This window comes from Amphiura filiformis, chromosome 4 (genome assembly GCF_039555335.1).
Source record: "Amphiura filiformis chromosome 4, Afil_fr2py, whole genome shotgun sequence".
Taxonomy (NCBI): Eukaryota; Metazoa; Echinodermata; class Ophiuroidea; order Amphilepidida; family Amphiuridae; genus Amphiura; species Amphiura filiformis.
This window is the reverse complement of record NC_092631.1, coordinates 38,555,410-38,571,601: the sequence shown is the minus strand read 5'-3', so window position 1 is coordinate 38,571,601 and position 16,192 is coordinate 38,555,410.

The following is a 16,192-nucleotide window of genomic DNA, read 5'->3' as shown; positions in this document are numbered from 1 at the left end:
TGGGACGTAGCTGGCTCAAGAAGCCTATCCAAACGTGTGTACTTACTTCTATATCTGATCATTTCTGGGGATATCCATTGTAATCCCGGCCCCAACATTATGTGTCCAGCATGTAATGAGGAAATCAAAAGTGACCAAATATCGCTGAAATGCCAAGAATGTGAAAAAATGTTTCATGCATATTGTGAAGGGTTTGGTCCAATTGAACAAATTAGACCAGGTCAAATGATTTACTGGGAATGCCCGAGATATTGCCTGCCTAATATATGCAACTCGCTATTCTCTGATTCAGATGTTGAGCTATCCAATGAGTTTACCCTCCTGGAATCATTGGATGAATCTGATATCTTTAATCCAGAAGGATTAGTAACATCAACCCCAAAAGGTTCAAAGAAGTTGTCTTATATGAAGCGTGACAAACATGATAACCAAAATCATGTTAAAAGAAACCCTTGCAAAATAAAGGTCATGATAGTGAATTGTCGCAGCCTCAAGAGCGAGCGCAAGCAACATGACCTACTGGACCTAATAGAATCCCATAAACCTGATGTTATATGCGGTCAGGAATCCCACATCGATAGCTCATTTGCAGATGGAGAAATTTTCCCTGCAGAATATAATGTGTCTAGGAAAGACAGAGATATTCATGGGGGTGGCGTCTTTGTTGCCGTTTCAAACAGATTGATATCAACCACTGAATACTCACTTAATTCAAAGTGCGAAGTGATGTGGTGTAAAATATGCATTGCTGGTAATAAGCCCCTGTATGTTGGTTCATATTATAGACCTACAAATGATAAGCAAGAACCACTGCAGGAGTTGAATACATCTCTCAGTAAAATATCACAGAACGGCTCTCTTCCTAATGTTATATTAGGTGGAGATTTCAACTTACCTAGTATAAAGTGGGATAACAATACAATCCAAGCAAACCCACAGTATGGATACAAGGTAAATAGATTGTTACTTGACATAGTTGAAGATCATGGTCTTCAACAACATGTCAATAAACCAACACGCCTGAACAACATCCTGGATTTACTTCTAACCACCAACACTGATCTCGTTGAAGAGATACAGGTGTTTCCAGGAATGAGTGATCATAGCGTGGTTACAGGTGTTGTCAATGTCAAGGCTAAAGTTAACAAACAACCACCCCGGAAAGTATACCTTTTTCGGAAAATGAACGTTGAAGAGATGAAAAAGGAATCCAAGGCTTTTCAGGAAAATGTCATCCAAAAAACGAATTAGAAATAATCCCAACCTGGCAAGCGCCAGCTGGAATGATTTTAAGACCAAAGTCAATGATATGGTGCAAAAACATGTGCCTCAAAAAACAATCAGGCAAAAATGGGACGTCCCATGGATGACTCCCGAGATCAAAAGGCTAATACGTAAGAAAACCCGCGTTTACAAAGTCTATAAAAAATACAATAGTGAATCGAAGTGGGAACAATTCAAACAGCTTAGAAAGTCTGTTCAGAAAAGTATGCAGAAAGCCAAAAATGATTACTTCATGTGTTTGCTTGATGACGGTACAAAAACTATAGGCAATGATGAAGTAAACCCAACAACTGGTAAGAAATTTTGGACGCACGTGAAATCTGTTAAAAGAGATGGATGTGGAGTGGCCACACTTAGTGTGGATGGCGAGGAAATTTCTTCAGCAAAGGGAAAGGCAAAAGCTCTAAACCAGCAGTATGAAAGTGTGTTTACTTCAGAAAATCTTGAGCAAATTCCACGTATGGAAGGGAAACCATTTCCCGACATAGATCCTTTGACAATAGATCAGGACGGAGTAAAAAGCTCCTGCAAGAAATAAATACTAGAAAAGCAAGTGGACCAGATGGCATACCTTCACATGTGCTAAAAGAGCTAAGTGAAGAGCTGGCCCCTGTCATATGTTATATCTTCCAGCAGTCACTTGACACAGGTGACCTGCCGGAAGACTGGCTCACAGCCAATATAACTGCCATATATAAAAAGGGGGAGAAAAGTAAACCGGCAAACTACCGCCCAGTATCTTAACCTCTGTTACCTGTAAACTCATTGAACATATTATTTTCCGTCACATTATGTCTCATGTTGAAAAGCATCATATTTTGTCCACTTTTCAGCATGGTTTCAGATCTGGTCATTCATGTGAATCGCAACTACTCATCACAATCGAAGATCTTGCTCATAACTTAGACCAAAAGCACCAAACTGACCTCCAAATATTAGATTTCCAGAAAGCATTCGATGTTGTACCCCACCAGAGGCTGTTGCAGAAGTTAGATTTTTATGGAGTGCGCGGCAGCCTCCTGACATGGATTAACAAATGGTTGACAACAAGAACGCAAAGAGTTGTGGTGGACGGTGAAACATCGGACCCAGCAAAAGTTAAATCAGGAGTTCCCCAAGGAACGGTATTGGGCCCTTTAATGTTCCTCCTATATATTAATGATATTGCAGACCACATCGATAGTTCAACAAAAATACGATTGTTCGCTGACGACTGTCTTCTATACAGAGTCATTCACACATCTCAAGATACAGATATTCTGCAGAAGGACTTAACATCTCTTTGTAATTGGGCTGAAAAATGGCAAATGCGCTTCAATACCGCTAAATGTAAGACACTCAGAATCACAACCAAGAAAAATCCCCTCATTAGTACATATACGATGTGTAATGATGAACTGGAATATGTCTCTCACCATCCCTACCTTGGAGTAAACATTTCGCATAATTTAAAATGGAGCATCCACATTAACAACATCATAGCTAAGGCAAATAAAGCCCTCTGGTTCCTGCGTAGAAATCTTTGGAGATGTCCGCAGAAGGTAAAGGAACAGCTATACTTCATGCTTGTAAGACCCCATCTAGAATATGCCTGTGCTGTATGGGACCCTTTTACATCATCGGATATCCATCGTCTGGAGATGATACAGCACAGAGCAGCACGCTTTGTCACAAAGAACTACAACAGAACAGAGGGCTCCATGACACAAATCCTCAATAAATTGCAATGGCCTACACTGGAACAAAGAAGAAAACAAGCCCGGCTTACCACCATGTTTAAAATACAACATGAATCGCTTGCAATTCCAAAACCAGACTACGTCCAACGCCAGATTGATAACAACACTAGGCAATACCACCCAGCTAAGTACAGAGTTATGAGAACCAGAATCAACAGTTACAAATTCAGTTTTTGGCCCCGTACAATAGTTCAATGGAATGATCTCTCACCAAACACTCTCAACATCACCAATATTTCAGCTTTCAAAACAGCTTTAAGTAACAACTATTTTTTTTTTTTTTTTGTAAGATTATTAGTGTCTATATGTTTATGTGTTTTTCATTCAATGCCACCACACTGTTTCTCAATTAGATATTGCTTCGGCAACTTGTTTGAGTATATGATAGATGTAGATGTGAACAACTGCATTCATTTTCAATAATATCAATGTAAAATGGCATTAGACAATCCATGTGTTTAATAATTACTGTCGTTGATATGCTTCTAACAATTCTGGGAAAATAGCGGTGGTTATCATCCTAACATAGAACAATATAATTTGAAATATTTCTGAGCAAACGCTTTTAAATTCATTACGTACTCTATGAGTGCTTGTCGACAAAACCCAATTGCTTTATTTGGTGGAACAAATTGAACACTATTGAGCACAACATCCAGATGTGAGACAATAAACTTTCATAGTTTCGAAACAGAATGATAGAAAGATCATATAAACTCTTAATTACTTTCACCAAATACAATTATAATATATATAATAATCAAGTAGTTAAAACATGGAGATGATTGATATATATCAAGTATTCGGAATTATAACGCAGTTAGGAAGAGACCAATCAAGTTTATGTTAATGCCGTTACCCATTTCGGACAATGGTCGAGGTTCAACCATAGAGCAGTGACCTAACTAGGGGGAGGGGAGCAACGCAGAGAAGATTTATAAGCAGTCCCATGATACAACTAAAACATCCGGGTACTTGAGAACCAGCCTAGTAATCACAGAGTTTCACACAATTCTTCACTGTTGATTCCCGTTCCAAAGACGTGATTTTCGAACACTCAAAATATGTCCAAAACTTGGGTCGATAAGCATTTTAAGATGATCGCTGAAAAGAACATCGGTACCCTGTTCAAATCTTTTTTGTTACTATCGACCCACATTTGAATGAGGAATAATAGTCTGAAAGTACAAGAAATCGGTATACTAAAAGTAAAATATTACAATTTAATGGGCTGTACGCGATGCGACCGATTTCGTACGTCGCGTATTTCAAAGTACAACGCGAACGCACGACCATGGATACAATAATGAAAATACTAACCAAACATGAGTGAGTTGGCAAGGTTTGATTCACTTCCGCGTTACGCACACGCGGGCGTTCATCACATAGTGTACGCAGAGAATCATCACGCTATTGACAGCTGTGTTCATTCAATTGAAATTTATAGTAGACTGGTTCTCGGAAGTACCCGGATGTTTCACTAGTATCATGGGATCGCCTATAAATCTTCTCTGGGGGTAACGTGCCCCGGGCGCCACCCTTAGAGGGCGCCGAATTGACCAATTCAGCATCGATTCTGCGCCCCTCTAAGCGATGAAAGTCGAAATGTTCGCGCGCTTAGCGCGCATTTCAGCATAAGATCAATTGAAAAAACATTTTAAGACCGATATTCAACTTCTAGTAACCAAAATTAATTAGTGGTAGGCCTTATTTGTCCAAATTGTCGGGCGCTACACGCGCAATTGTTTCAAGAATTGGGAGGGGCGCACCATTATGTATCCTTAGCCCTGGGCGCCACAACGCCTAGCTACGCCATTGCCATAAAGTACCGTCCCATCATTCTAGTACTTTCTTTGTTGGACTCTACCCGTGATATACCGATTCTAATGATCGAATACAACGAAGCGGTAATTTTTCCTAGCAGATTTTGGTGTCACTCCTTTGTTATAACGCTCTCAACCGTTTCAAGAAGTTCCAATATTACTTTGGAAATTATAGTGATGTAATGCGCTTCAAATAGGTTCCTATCCACCAGCCACCACTCAATTCGACGTCATTGGTGTCTTTGCAACACACACAAGCTGACGTGATGAGATATTCTCTACTGATAATTGTGCTTTCGAAATATGACATTGCAGGTTCGATTCTACCTGGGTATACAAATCGAGGGTTCAGAATCAGAAAGTCTTACTTCACAATGTATTGCTCGCACAAAATGAGCATGAAGTTGACAAACAAAATAACTTTCTGGGATATTTCAGATTTGAAATCCTAATTTTATTCCCTCATACCAAACAGTTAGGATCGCTCTTTATTTTGGTCTTCAAAAACCAATATTTCCTCCAGAATTTCTTTTGCTTTTTATTGAATTTTGTAGCATCGGGTTAAGGCTTTCTAGCTCTTAACACTAGAAATACGAGCATCTTATTACTCGAGGATGGGTACACAGATTTCTGTGACAGGGACATCCGATATCAAGGGCGTAGCTGTTGAGATGTCGAAGGCCTGAGCGCGGGTGAGGATTATAAGGCTTGTGCGTATCACAATCTGTGCAAATATGGTAGCGCGCAATGCAAATACGGCAGCCAGCGCTCGCGCAGTTTGTTCGACGCACAATACGGCGCTTATATTACGGAGGTTACTAATATGTGACGCGTCATGTCAAAAGGAGACACTTTTGGGCAGGTTATCAATTTTGAGGTTTTTATATATCTGAAATATAGAGATATTTTGCTCCACAATGCTGTTTTCCCCAATGAAATCGGACATTTCTAAGCGAAGATATTGAGTTAGTAAGTTATGATATTATAAACTTGGAAATTAAGATATCGGCCTTCAAAAATATTATTAACAGTGTCGAGAGTAGGAATTACCTTGAAAAATGTCTCAAAAAATACAAGATGCCAGGTATATTCTGGTATGAAACTATCAGACAATATTTTTAACATAAATAGCATCACAAATTCGCAAAAATTTTAAATTGTGAAAATATCACCCCTGGTCAGATTTTTGGCTATTTCTCCATTTACAATCCTGCCCAAAAGTGTCTCCTTTTGACATGACACGTCACATATTTACTTTCGAACAATTGCGCATTTTGCGGTCAATTGTGAGATATTAATGACCTCGATTTGCGTTCGCGTTTTCACAAATTACTAAATGTAATCGGATCGCACGCATCGCGTTTATTAATGAAGTTATGAATGACATATACTAGTTTCTTCTTACTAGTAAATGTAAATAAACAGCCAAACAAACAACCAAACAAGCAGATAACTCAAAATAGGTTATCACACTTGCCCACATTACACATATCGTACAGCTGGCTGGTCGACATAATCTATTTCCTGCAGGGATTATTGTTATTGTTTTCCTCTCACAAGATCAGACTCGCTCTACCTAATACGTTTAAAAATAAAAGCAAATATGATATCAAGGGACATGGACAATATTGTATTTACTACGCAAACTCACGTGTTTGGAAGTAACTTTCAGACATATTGTAGACGTAAACAACGCATTTCTTTATGTTTTTGCACACACAGACAAAGCTTTACTCAGACGTTTTCCCTAGGATCCACACTGTCCCCATAGTATGCTGTCTCATTTCATGTTAGTACCAGAAACACGATTAATAAGGTTATCTCTTTCAGTATCATAATGGTTTCTTCTTCAAATACCACTGATCATTCTAGCGTATTTTTATTTTATCCTAAACCGGTAAGCCACGGAAAATATGTTCTATATAATATAACAGAAAGTATAGTAAAACATAAGTACGTACAATCTTGACAGATTGAGTAAAGTAAAGCATATTTACGTGATTATCGACAAGCACGCATACATGCATCAATCCTACACCAATCAAGCAGAGCTCCTTTAATAGCCTACATATTTATATTCGTGAATATAATATCACTTACGAGTTGGCCTCTTTGTATAGACGTGCAAGATATCCACTTTAATCTGTATACCCCGTCAAGAACTTAACTAGAATACTAAACGTGGTTGCGAGAGACAACCTGTCATTTTGCTTGTTTAATCTCTTCCACCTCGTCTAAGTGGAATAAAGTGAGGTAGACAAAGACGTCTATATTTATATTCCGTTTAAATTTAACACATCTCAAAATGTAATTCGGCCACGGTGAGATGTTTCAACTAGATCACATTTTGAATTAATTTGCAAATTGTGACATTTATACACCTTGAAGTATAAAGAAGATACTCGGGCTCCATTGACCTCGTAACAAGGGCAATATTTGCATAACCTGGAGGAGTCTAACCCGTATTGTCCCACACATATCATGAATGTAGGAAGACAATAATTATGATCCTCACGGCAGTTTATGTATATTTCAAAGATGACGTCACCGTTGTCTTGATCAATGTCGCCTTGACAGTTTAATGGTGACTGACCACATCTATAAGCTGTATCAAAATGATTAGTATCCATCAGTTTTGTCGTCTAATGGAACGTCTGCTTCTTCCAAATTCAACATTAGATCCACTTTAAATGAACACAGTTTCGTGACCTTTTATTACATAAATCTATAAATTAGGTGGACATGGTGGATGTTATGGTGTATTTTGATGTGATAGTCTTAGCCATGCTCACTGGATATTAATGGGTACCGAGATAAACCCTGTAAGTGAGACAGCAAAACCTAATGGTTACTTTTCATAGTTTAGCAAGCCATATGATCGTAAGTTCAATCAGATTTAAACACATGCTGTATATCATTTTGTTCAAGTGGTGGTCGCCGTGCATTCTCTAAATTCAGTAAATTTTCATCGTCAACCGTGTAATTGAATGGGATTATTTTGAAATTTTAAAACGCTTGATATATCACAAACAAATAGGCCTATGTTAATAAATAATATAAATACAAGCTAAAACCGTTGGGGTTCGATAATGAACCCCACAAATCTAACCGAGTATATGGAAAATGCCATACGGCCGGGCGGTTTCACAAGTTCATGCCACTCGCCGCCTGATTTTGTTTATTGATTTAAACAACAAGCGATACATAGATGTCGTCTTTTCTGTTCAAAGGTGACTGACGCGACGTCTACTGGTGTACTACAACAATTAAACAGCAATGTCATCTTTCCTGTTGAAGAGTGATTGACGTCTATTAATAAAAAGGAAAAAGAAAAGAAAAGCGCAGTGATTTCTAGTGCGCTACGCAGAGGTACAACGCCTAGACGTTGATCCACAAGCCTCAGCACACTTTACAGTTAAGTATTTGTAGTTTAATATACTAGTAAACTACAACCAGGACAATAATGTCGTCTGTCCTGTTGAACGGTGATTGACGTTACGTTACAATGACAATTTTCAAGTTGAAGGGTGACCGATTATTTTGTTTAAAGTCCTATAAACAAGACATCGATGTTCTAGTGTAGTCCAAGAGTGACCGGAGTTTACTAATGCAAGTAAGAATTATTAATGTCATCTTTGAAGTGGAAGAGTGATTCAGACTGATCAATGCGTTCTATCCATTTGAAGGGTTTATTAATACAAGATAGTACAAGAATATCAATGTCATTTTCTCGTGGACTGGAAAAAAGCGCAGTGATTTATAGTGCGCTACGCATATGCACAACGCCTAAACGTTGATCCACAAGCTTCAGCACACTTTAAAGGTTGTCGCTGACCACTACGGCCTCGCATCATTCCATAAATTATTTAACAACAAATCAGGGACTTTGCTGCTACAAGAGCGCACACCCTAGACATTCCACAAATAACCATCACAACCAGGATCAGCTCCCCGAGTTTCGTACGGGTTACAACGAGACAGTTAGCAGTAAGTTCCTTGTCCAGGGGAATTTCAAGCTAACTTAATTTTCCACGAGAGCATACTAGGCACCGCCAGGGTTCGAACCCGCAACCTCAAAGTCGAACGCCTTAACGATTGAGCTAACTTGACTGCTTGAACCAATGCAAATACTAACTATTATGTAAATTATGGAATTGTAAACAATATGACATCCAGCCTGACATAATATACAAAACTGAACATTATTCTAGAAATTTGCATGCTTCACATTTGTTGTAACTACGTATGTCCTTTTTCTTTTCATAAATGTGATTGCGTATATCTACCTCTAGGATTTAGTACATTTTTACAAAGTGTAAAGTTTCTCGAACTATCCGACTCTGTAGAATGTAGTTCAATCTATTCGTCTCAGGTATGTGTTTTGTCTTCATTCTGAAAACAAAATGAAAAACTTTTGACTGTTTCTCTGCATTTAGTTCTAAAACTATTATACAAGAGCATCCATTGATTTCCGAGCATTGACTTTTGCGTACTTTCTGCTCACCGCATCTTTATCAGTACGTACAAAAGAACACGCTCGTCCAACACGTACAATTCCTTATTAATGACGCCAATGTCATCTTCCTTCCAATCTCAACGATTTGTGTGGCAGTTGAACCATGTTTTCGTGTACCTTAAATAGTAGGTTAACCCTAACAGAACTAGGACTCACTAAAGCTCACTATTAAAACCGCTCTGCGTGCATGGATTCCACGGGACTTGATGACGCAATCAGACCAAGTCATATATACCCAGGGAATCGTTGGCCGGGCCAACGTCACCTGTGTAGCTACATGCTGGGGATCTTCTGCGTGGCATGCCAGGGGTCCGAGGTTCGAATCCCGGGGGTGCCAAGTGAATTTCTTCTTCATCTTCTCTCCTCTTTCGTTCCTTCTTTCCCTTCCGATAGCCAAAAAACCTCGGGTAGGGTTAGGGTTAGTGACCATGCCTTTTTTCCCTATATGCCTTCTTAATTGAACTATATCGATCCAATTCTCAGCTGCATTTCTGCGTGGGGTCGATTGATTTTCCGATATGACTTTCTTATTAACAGTTGCTTCTATTTTAAATGGCAAAGATCTGATTTGTCTAAAAGGTGTCTGAAAATCCAGAAATTTAGAAATCCAGGAACAGACTAAAAGATGGTCGTAACTTATTCATCAAACACAGATTATAGTAAATATTTCAATGGCCAAAATGGGACTTATTATTTTGCAAGCGAAGAAAACGAATATGAATAAAAATAAGCAGAGAGTGATTGAAAGAAACGAAACAAGTGACACGAACAGTAAGAATATACCGTATAATGTATATAAAAAAAGAAAACGAACCCCATGCGGCATGGTGTTTGTGGACATTCACCTGTCCCGTTTACCAAGGTAGTATATAGTATAAATTTATCGACCAAACTTCTGAGATGCATTTTTTACAAGGAACTATTGATTTTCAGATATGACTTTGTTGTCAATAGTCGGCTCTATTTTTAAGAATAAATATCGGAATTTCCTGAGCATGTCTTCAAACTTGCATAGTAATCTAGATAAGGTATAATCATGATAATGGTCAGCTTAATGGAATAAAGATGGCTCAAATGACCATGATCTTATATTTGTAAAGGAAACGTGACTAGATGGGAAAGGGAACAGGTGAAAATGAAAGAAAGCAAAGAATAATTGCTTATTGTGTGTTTCTATCTATCTCTGATAGTAAAGAATGACTGGTTTTTCTGTAATGCTAACCAACTCTGAGAGCAAACATGGTGGGTTATTTCGTGTTACTAAGAAATACCGGTATGTGTTTCGCTAAGTACCTCGGATATAGTAACTGGTAGCAAGGAACGACTGGTTGTCGTATCTACCCCTGATAGCAAATAATGACTGGTACGTGTTTCGCAATCAACGTCGTATATAACTGGTAGCAATGAACGACTGGTTGTCATGTGTTGCTATCTACCCCTGATAGCAAGGAACTACCGGTATATGTTTCGCTATCTACTTCAGATATAATAACTGGTAAGCATGGAACGACTGGTTGTCATGTGTTGCTATCTACCCCTGATAGCAAGGAACTACCGGTATATGTTTCGCTATCTACTTCAGATATAATAACTGGTAAGCAAGGAACGACTGGTTGTCATGTGTTGCTATCTACCCCTGATAGCAAGGAACTACCGGTATATGTTTCGCTATCTACTTCAGATATAATAACTGGTAAGCATGGAACGACTGGTTGTCGTGTGTTGCTATCTACCCCTGATAGCAAAGCACGACCGGTATGTGACATGTAATTGCTCACAACTAATGAATCTACTGTACGGTCGAACAACATAGAACTTGCTTGACTTACAACAAATCAAGCTTTCCTTCAAGGTGTTATATCAAATGATAAAATTTAACTAAAAATTCACTTCCTTCAACAACAATTATTTCCTAATTATATGAATTCAATAAATCGGAATATATAAATGTTTAATAAAGAATGATTTCCGTACTTGATTACTAGTTTAACATTATTTCACCTAGAATGGATGCAGTTTTGGGCGGCCTTTGAGCGCGCTTGAGCGAATAACTTGTAGATTTTGTAACCCCAGTGAGGATCTGTCACGTTCCCTTCCACACTTAACAAGTGCTATAATTCACCCAACAAGTATTCGAGTCTTGCGACTAATTATTGATTCACTAGTCTTGTTTACCCTGGTGTGTTAGGATGCATATTTAAAATAGAGGGTAACAACATGACCTATCACATGGCAGCTGGTACTGTATGCTGCAGTGTGTTAACATAATTGCTACTAAATTGCTGGTAGCAAATTGTAGGTGTCTGATACTTAAGGGCATAGATGCTGTATTGTTTCTAGTCCAGTATATCAAGGAAGACAGTTGGCATTGCTAGCATCGAGTCTCAAATACTATAAAATATCGTTCGAGGTACAACATTGAATGTTTGTCAATCCTTTCCAATTTTATCCTTCAATTTTACTCACATTTTTATCACTGTTCATAAATATTGTTATTGTGATATCGCATTAACACGTGCTTTGTAAAATATCCATCAATTTTACTCACATTTTTATCACTGTTCATAAATATTGTTATTGTGATATCGCATTAACACGTGCTTTGTAAAATATCCATCAATTTTAACTCACATTTTTATCAGTGTTCATAAATATTGTTATTGTGATATCGCATTAACACGTGCTTGGTAAAATATTCACATAGACAATTAAAGGCAGATGCATTATAACTTGGTTATCTCATCGTTTAAATAAGCAAGATAATAAGAACTATGCGCCTGGAGATATCCATGTTCATCGAGACACTTTCTTGACAATTTCCCATTGTGGTTTTGTTTTGAGCTAATACAGTTATAAGGCAAGAAATGCCTAAACCCTTGTGTACTGTGCGCTTGTATAGGCATATATGTATGCCTAGTTCATATATTGTGCTGGGAATGTTTTTACCACTTACCAAGATGTTACAATCGTTTTGCCTAACTGATATACATCAAGGAAGCTTTCTGCACCTGTTTATTTTATTATGCCTCACAGAGATGCCTGAGGCCTTTTAATTTTATCACTTGAAGGTGCAAAAGGCGTCATGATTCTTCTCGATATCTATCTTATTATTTTCTCTAACGCTATAAAGCTACGATACTTTGCCAACCTACTTCCGTCAACTTTAAGACCAAAAACTGTCACCAGAAATAGCTGAAGACAGATAATGACATGTTCTTATTATTGAACCGCTAACAGGAACATGATAACACACATCGAAGTTAAACTAAAATTGAAAAGTGTCCCAAGTGATAATATAACTTGAAATACAGACTCAGGCAGTTTGGCCTGCTATGATAGAGGTACCAATATCAAAATGTATTCAATGCGTCATGACATTGTGTTACTGTCAAATGATCTGACAGTTTGTATAGATAGGCCATAACCGAGTGACGAGCTATAACATATATTAAAGGCATAACACGTCCGTCATTTTATTGAAGCCAACACAGTTCTTTTTTTACAGAAAGTAAATCATAGTGGTAAATATCAATACCTAATGACCAGTTATTTTATATAAGGTCGGTAGCGAACACACACACGTCGTTCTTTGTTATTAGGGATAGATAGGAACACCACGACAACTAGTCGTTTCTTGCTACTAGTTATTTTATTATTTCTGAGGTAGATAGCGAAACACACACCGGTCGTGCTGTGCTATCAGGGGTAGATAGCAACACACGACAACCAGTCGTTCCTTGTTTACCAGTTATTATATCTGAAATAGATAGCGAAACACATACCGGTCGTTCTTTTCTATCAGAGGTAGATAGCAACACGCAGCAACCAATCATTCTTTTCTATCAGCGGTTGATAGCAACACAGAATAACCAATCATTCTTTTCTACCAGAGGTAGATAGCAACACAGAGTAACCAATCATTCTTTTCTATCAGTGGTAGATAGCAATAACCAGTCATTCTTTGCTATCAGAAGTAGATAGCAACACACAATAACCAGTCATTCTTTGCTATCAGAGGTAGATTAGCAACAAACGACAACAAGTTATTCTTTGCTTTCTTTCATTTTATTTTCACCTGTTCCCTTTTCTCATTTAGCCACGTTTCCTTTACAAATAATAAGATCATGGTCATTAATGGGCTACTTTTATTCCACTAAGCTGACCATTTTACCTTTTCTAGCTTACTAAGCAAATATGAAGATATGCTCAGAAAATTCTAATAATCATTCTTAAAAATAGAAACGACTATTGACAACAACGTCAAATCAATTACCCGTTGTCAAAAATACAGCTCAGAAGTTTGGTCGATATAATTTATATTATATACTACCTTAAAGTTGAATTTCCACGAGAACCATTCCGCGTGGGATATGATTATAACGTACGTCGTAATCATTGAATTACAGTAGGGTTTCGTTTCAGTTTCTTACTATTCTTATAATTCGTGTCACTGATGTCGTTTCTTTATTCACTCTTTTTTATACTCTTTTTATTTATTTTTATTTATATTCGTTTTATTCGCACGTTGCTTGTTATTATTGTGTCGATTGCAAAATATAAGTCCAGTCTAGTCGTTGAAATATTTCCTATAATCGAATTTCTGTTTTGACTTTAAATAGACAAGAGTGTGAGTGAACTTGGGTAGAAAGTAATCTCCTCCTTCGGTGTTTCTAGATCGCATTAAACAACATGGATTAAAGTCAAGCACGTCGAGATAAAAGAGAGCCGTATATAGTTTTCTTAAGGCACAAAGTTCAATTCGGTAGAGTTTCTTTCCAAGTATCTTTTCCGGTATCGCTTTCGCGTGTATCGTTGTTCGCTTTCACTACAATGTGTTGCCTTTTTAATCCGTGCACATTGCCCCAGGTATTACATCAGATTCGCACCATTTTTACTAGAATATATTGTTACGGTTTTATACCTTATTCTCGAAATTCATGTGATTAAAAAACTACTCCCTATATATCCCGTGGCTTCGTGGCTTTCTGATGCTGTGCCAAATACTCGACTTTAAATAATCATCAAGAGCCTTATATGGATGACGGGACCATTGCTTTCATGAGCTTTGTTTCCGTTTAATCGCATTCTTTTCCAATCGGATCATTTTATTATTTTGATGCTATTTATGAGCGATTGAAAATCGGTAACAGATTATTGAAAAGTACAACTTTAAAGACCTACGACCACAAAACATCACACATAATCGCGACAACGTACATAATGAGATTTTGCGACTTTTACCTGGTTTTATATCTCAGTGCCATCATCTGCTGAAGACGCTAGAGCTATGCATACAGCAAGACATCCATGTTGTCTTTCTCAGTTCATGGTAACGCGAAGTGTAACAATATGTACTACAACAAATATGTCAGCAAGATTAATTAGACTGGCTTTTCCAGTCGAAGGGTGACCGACATATATTTAATGTACTATAAACAAGACATCGATGTTGTCTTTGTATTTCAAGGGTGAGCGGAGTTTACTAATGCAAGCATGGATTATTAATGTCGTCTTTCAAGTGGAAGAGTGATCAAGACTTATCAATGTGCTCTTTCCACTTCAAGGGTGACGTTTAAAAATACTGCAACAAGACTATCAAAATTGCGACCGATGGCATATTATACCTGAATGCCTGACACTAAGTATAATTTGATATATCCATTTAATATTTTCTTGATTTGTTTGTTATACATGGAAGTTATAGGTAACAACACGTGGGAGTTATAGGTAACAACACATATAGTTATGACGTTCTGCATTAATTTCCTGATGGCCACTAAGCTGAAGTTCTAAAGAAATGAACTAAGTCTACGGCATGTAATTGAATACATGAATTCAAAACCCACCCAAGTCCATGGGATTTTGGTGATTTTGAGAAAAACAAACCTGTGTATCATTTTAATTCCTTCAGTTAGATTTACCTGGTCAATATGGTAAGTTTTACGTGCAAATGAGTGGGTTAAACTGTATTAGGTATGACGATTAGCATTTCAGGGACTTCGTGGGGGTTCATTTTAAATGCTGGACTTGGGTGGTTTTTTGAATCATATACAAAGACAACAATGTTGGAATGAGATTACCACTAGTAAGATAATACAAAATAAAGCACACAGGTATGTATAATGTTGATAACATACTGCCATGTAATTTAACCACACACTTTCCTTGATTAAACCCATTTTGTTTGTTTTTCAAAAGTCACTCTCCAGCAATGAATGTGTTACAAGTGGACTTTTATACATACTGGATTTCAATCAATGTGTTACAAGACTAAATTCCTGGTGGTTCTTTCATACATGCTATTTTTCACACGCTCAATAGACACAGAGGATGAATTTGAGTTGTTCTTTCATACATATGGCAGGCCTATGTATAGCAACAATTTTGCATGCTTAACTCAATTTGGCCAAAGTATGGACTTGGGTGGGTTTTTGTATTCATATATTCAATTGCCAACAACTAATTAATCTACTGTACGGTCGAACAACAAAGAACTTACTTGACTTACAACAAATCAAGCTTTCTTTCAAGGTGTTATATAAAATGATAAAATCTAACTGAAACGCCCGGTATGTGTTTCGCTATCTACTTCAGTAACTGGTAGCAAGGAACGACTGGTTGTCGTGTGTTGCTATCTACCCTTGATAGCAAAGAACGACTTGTGTGTATTTCTCTATCGACCTCATTATATAATAACTGGTCATTAGGTATTGATATTTACCACTATACAGCAAACTATATATGATTTACTTTCTGTAAAAAAGAACTGTGTTGGCTTCAATAAATTGTCGAGCGTGTTATGCCTTTAATATATGTTATAGCTCGTCACT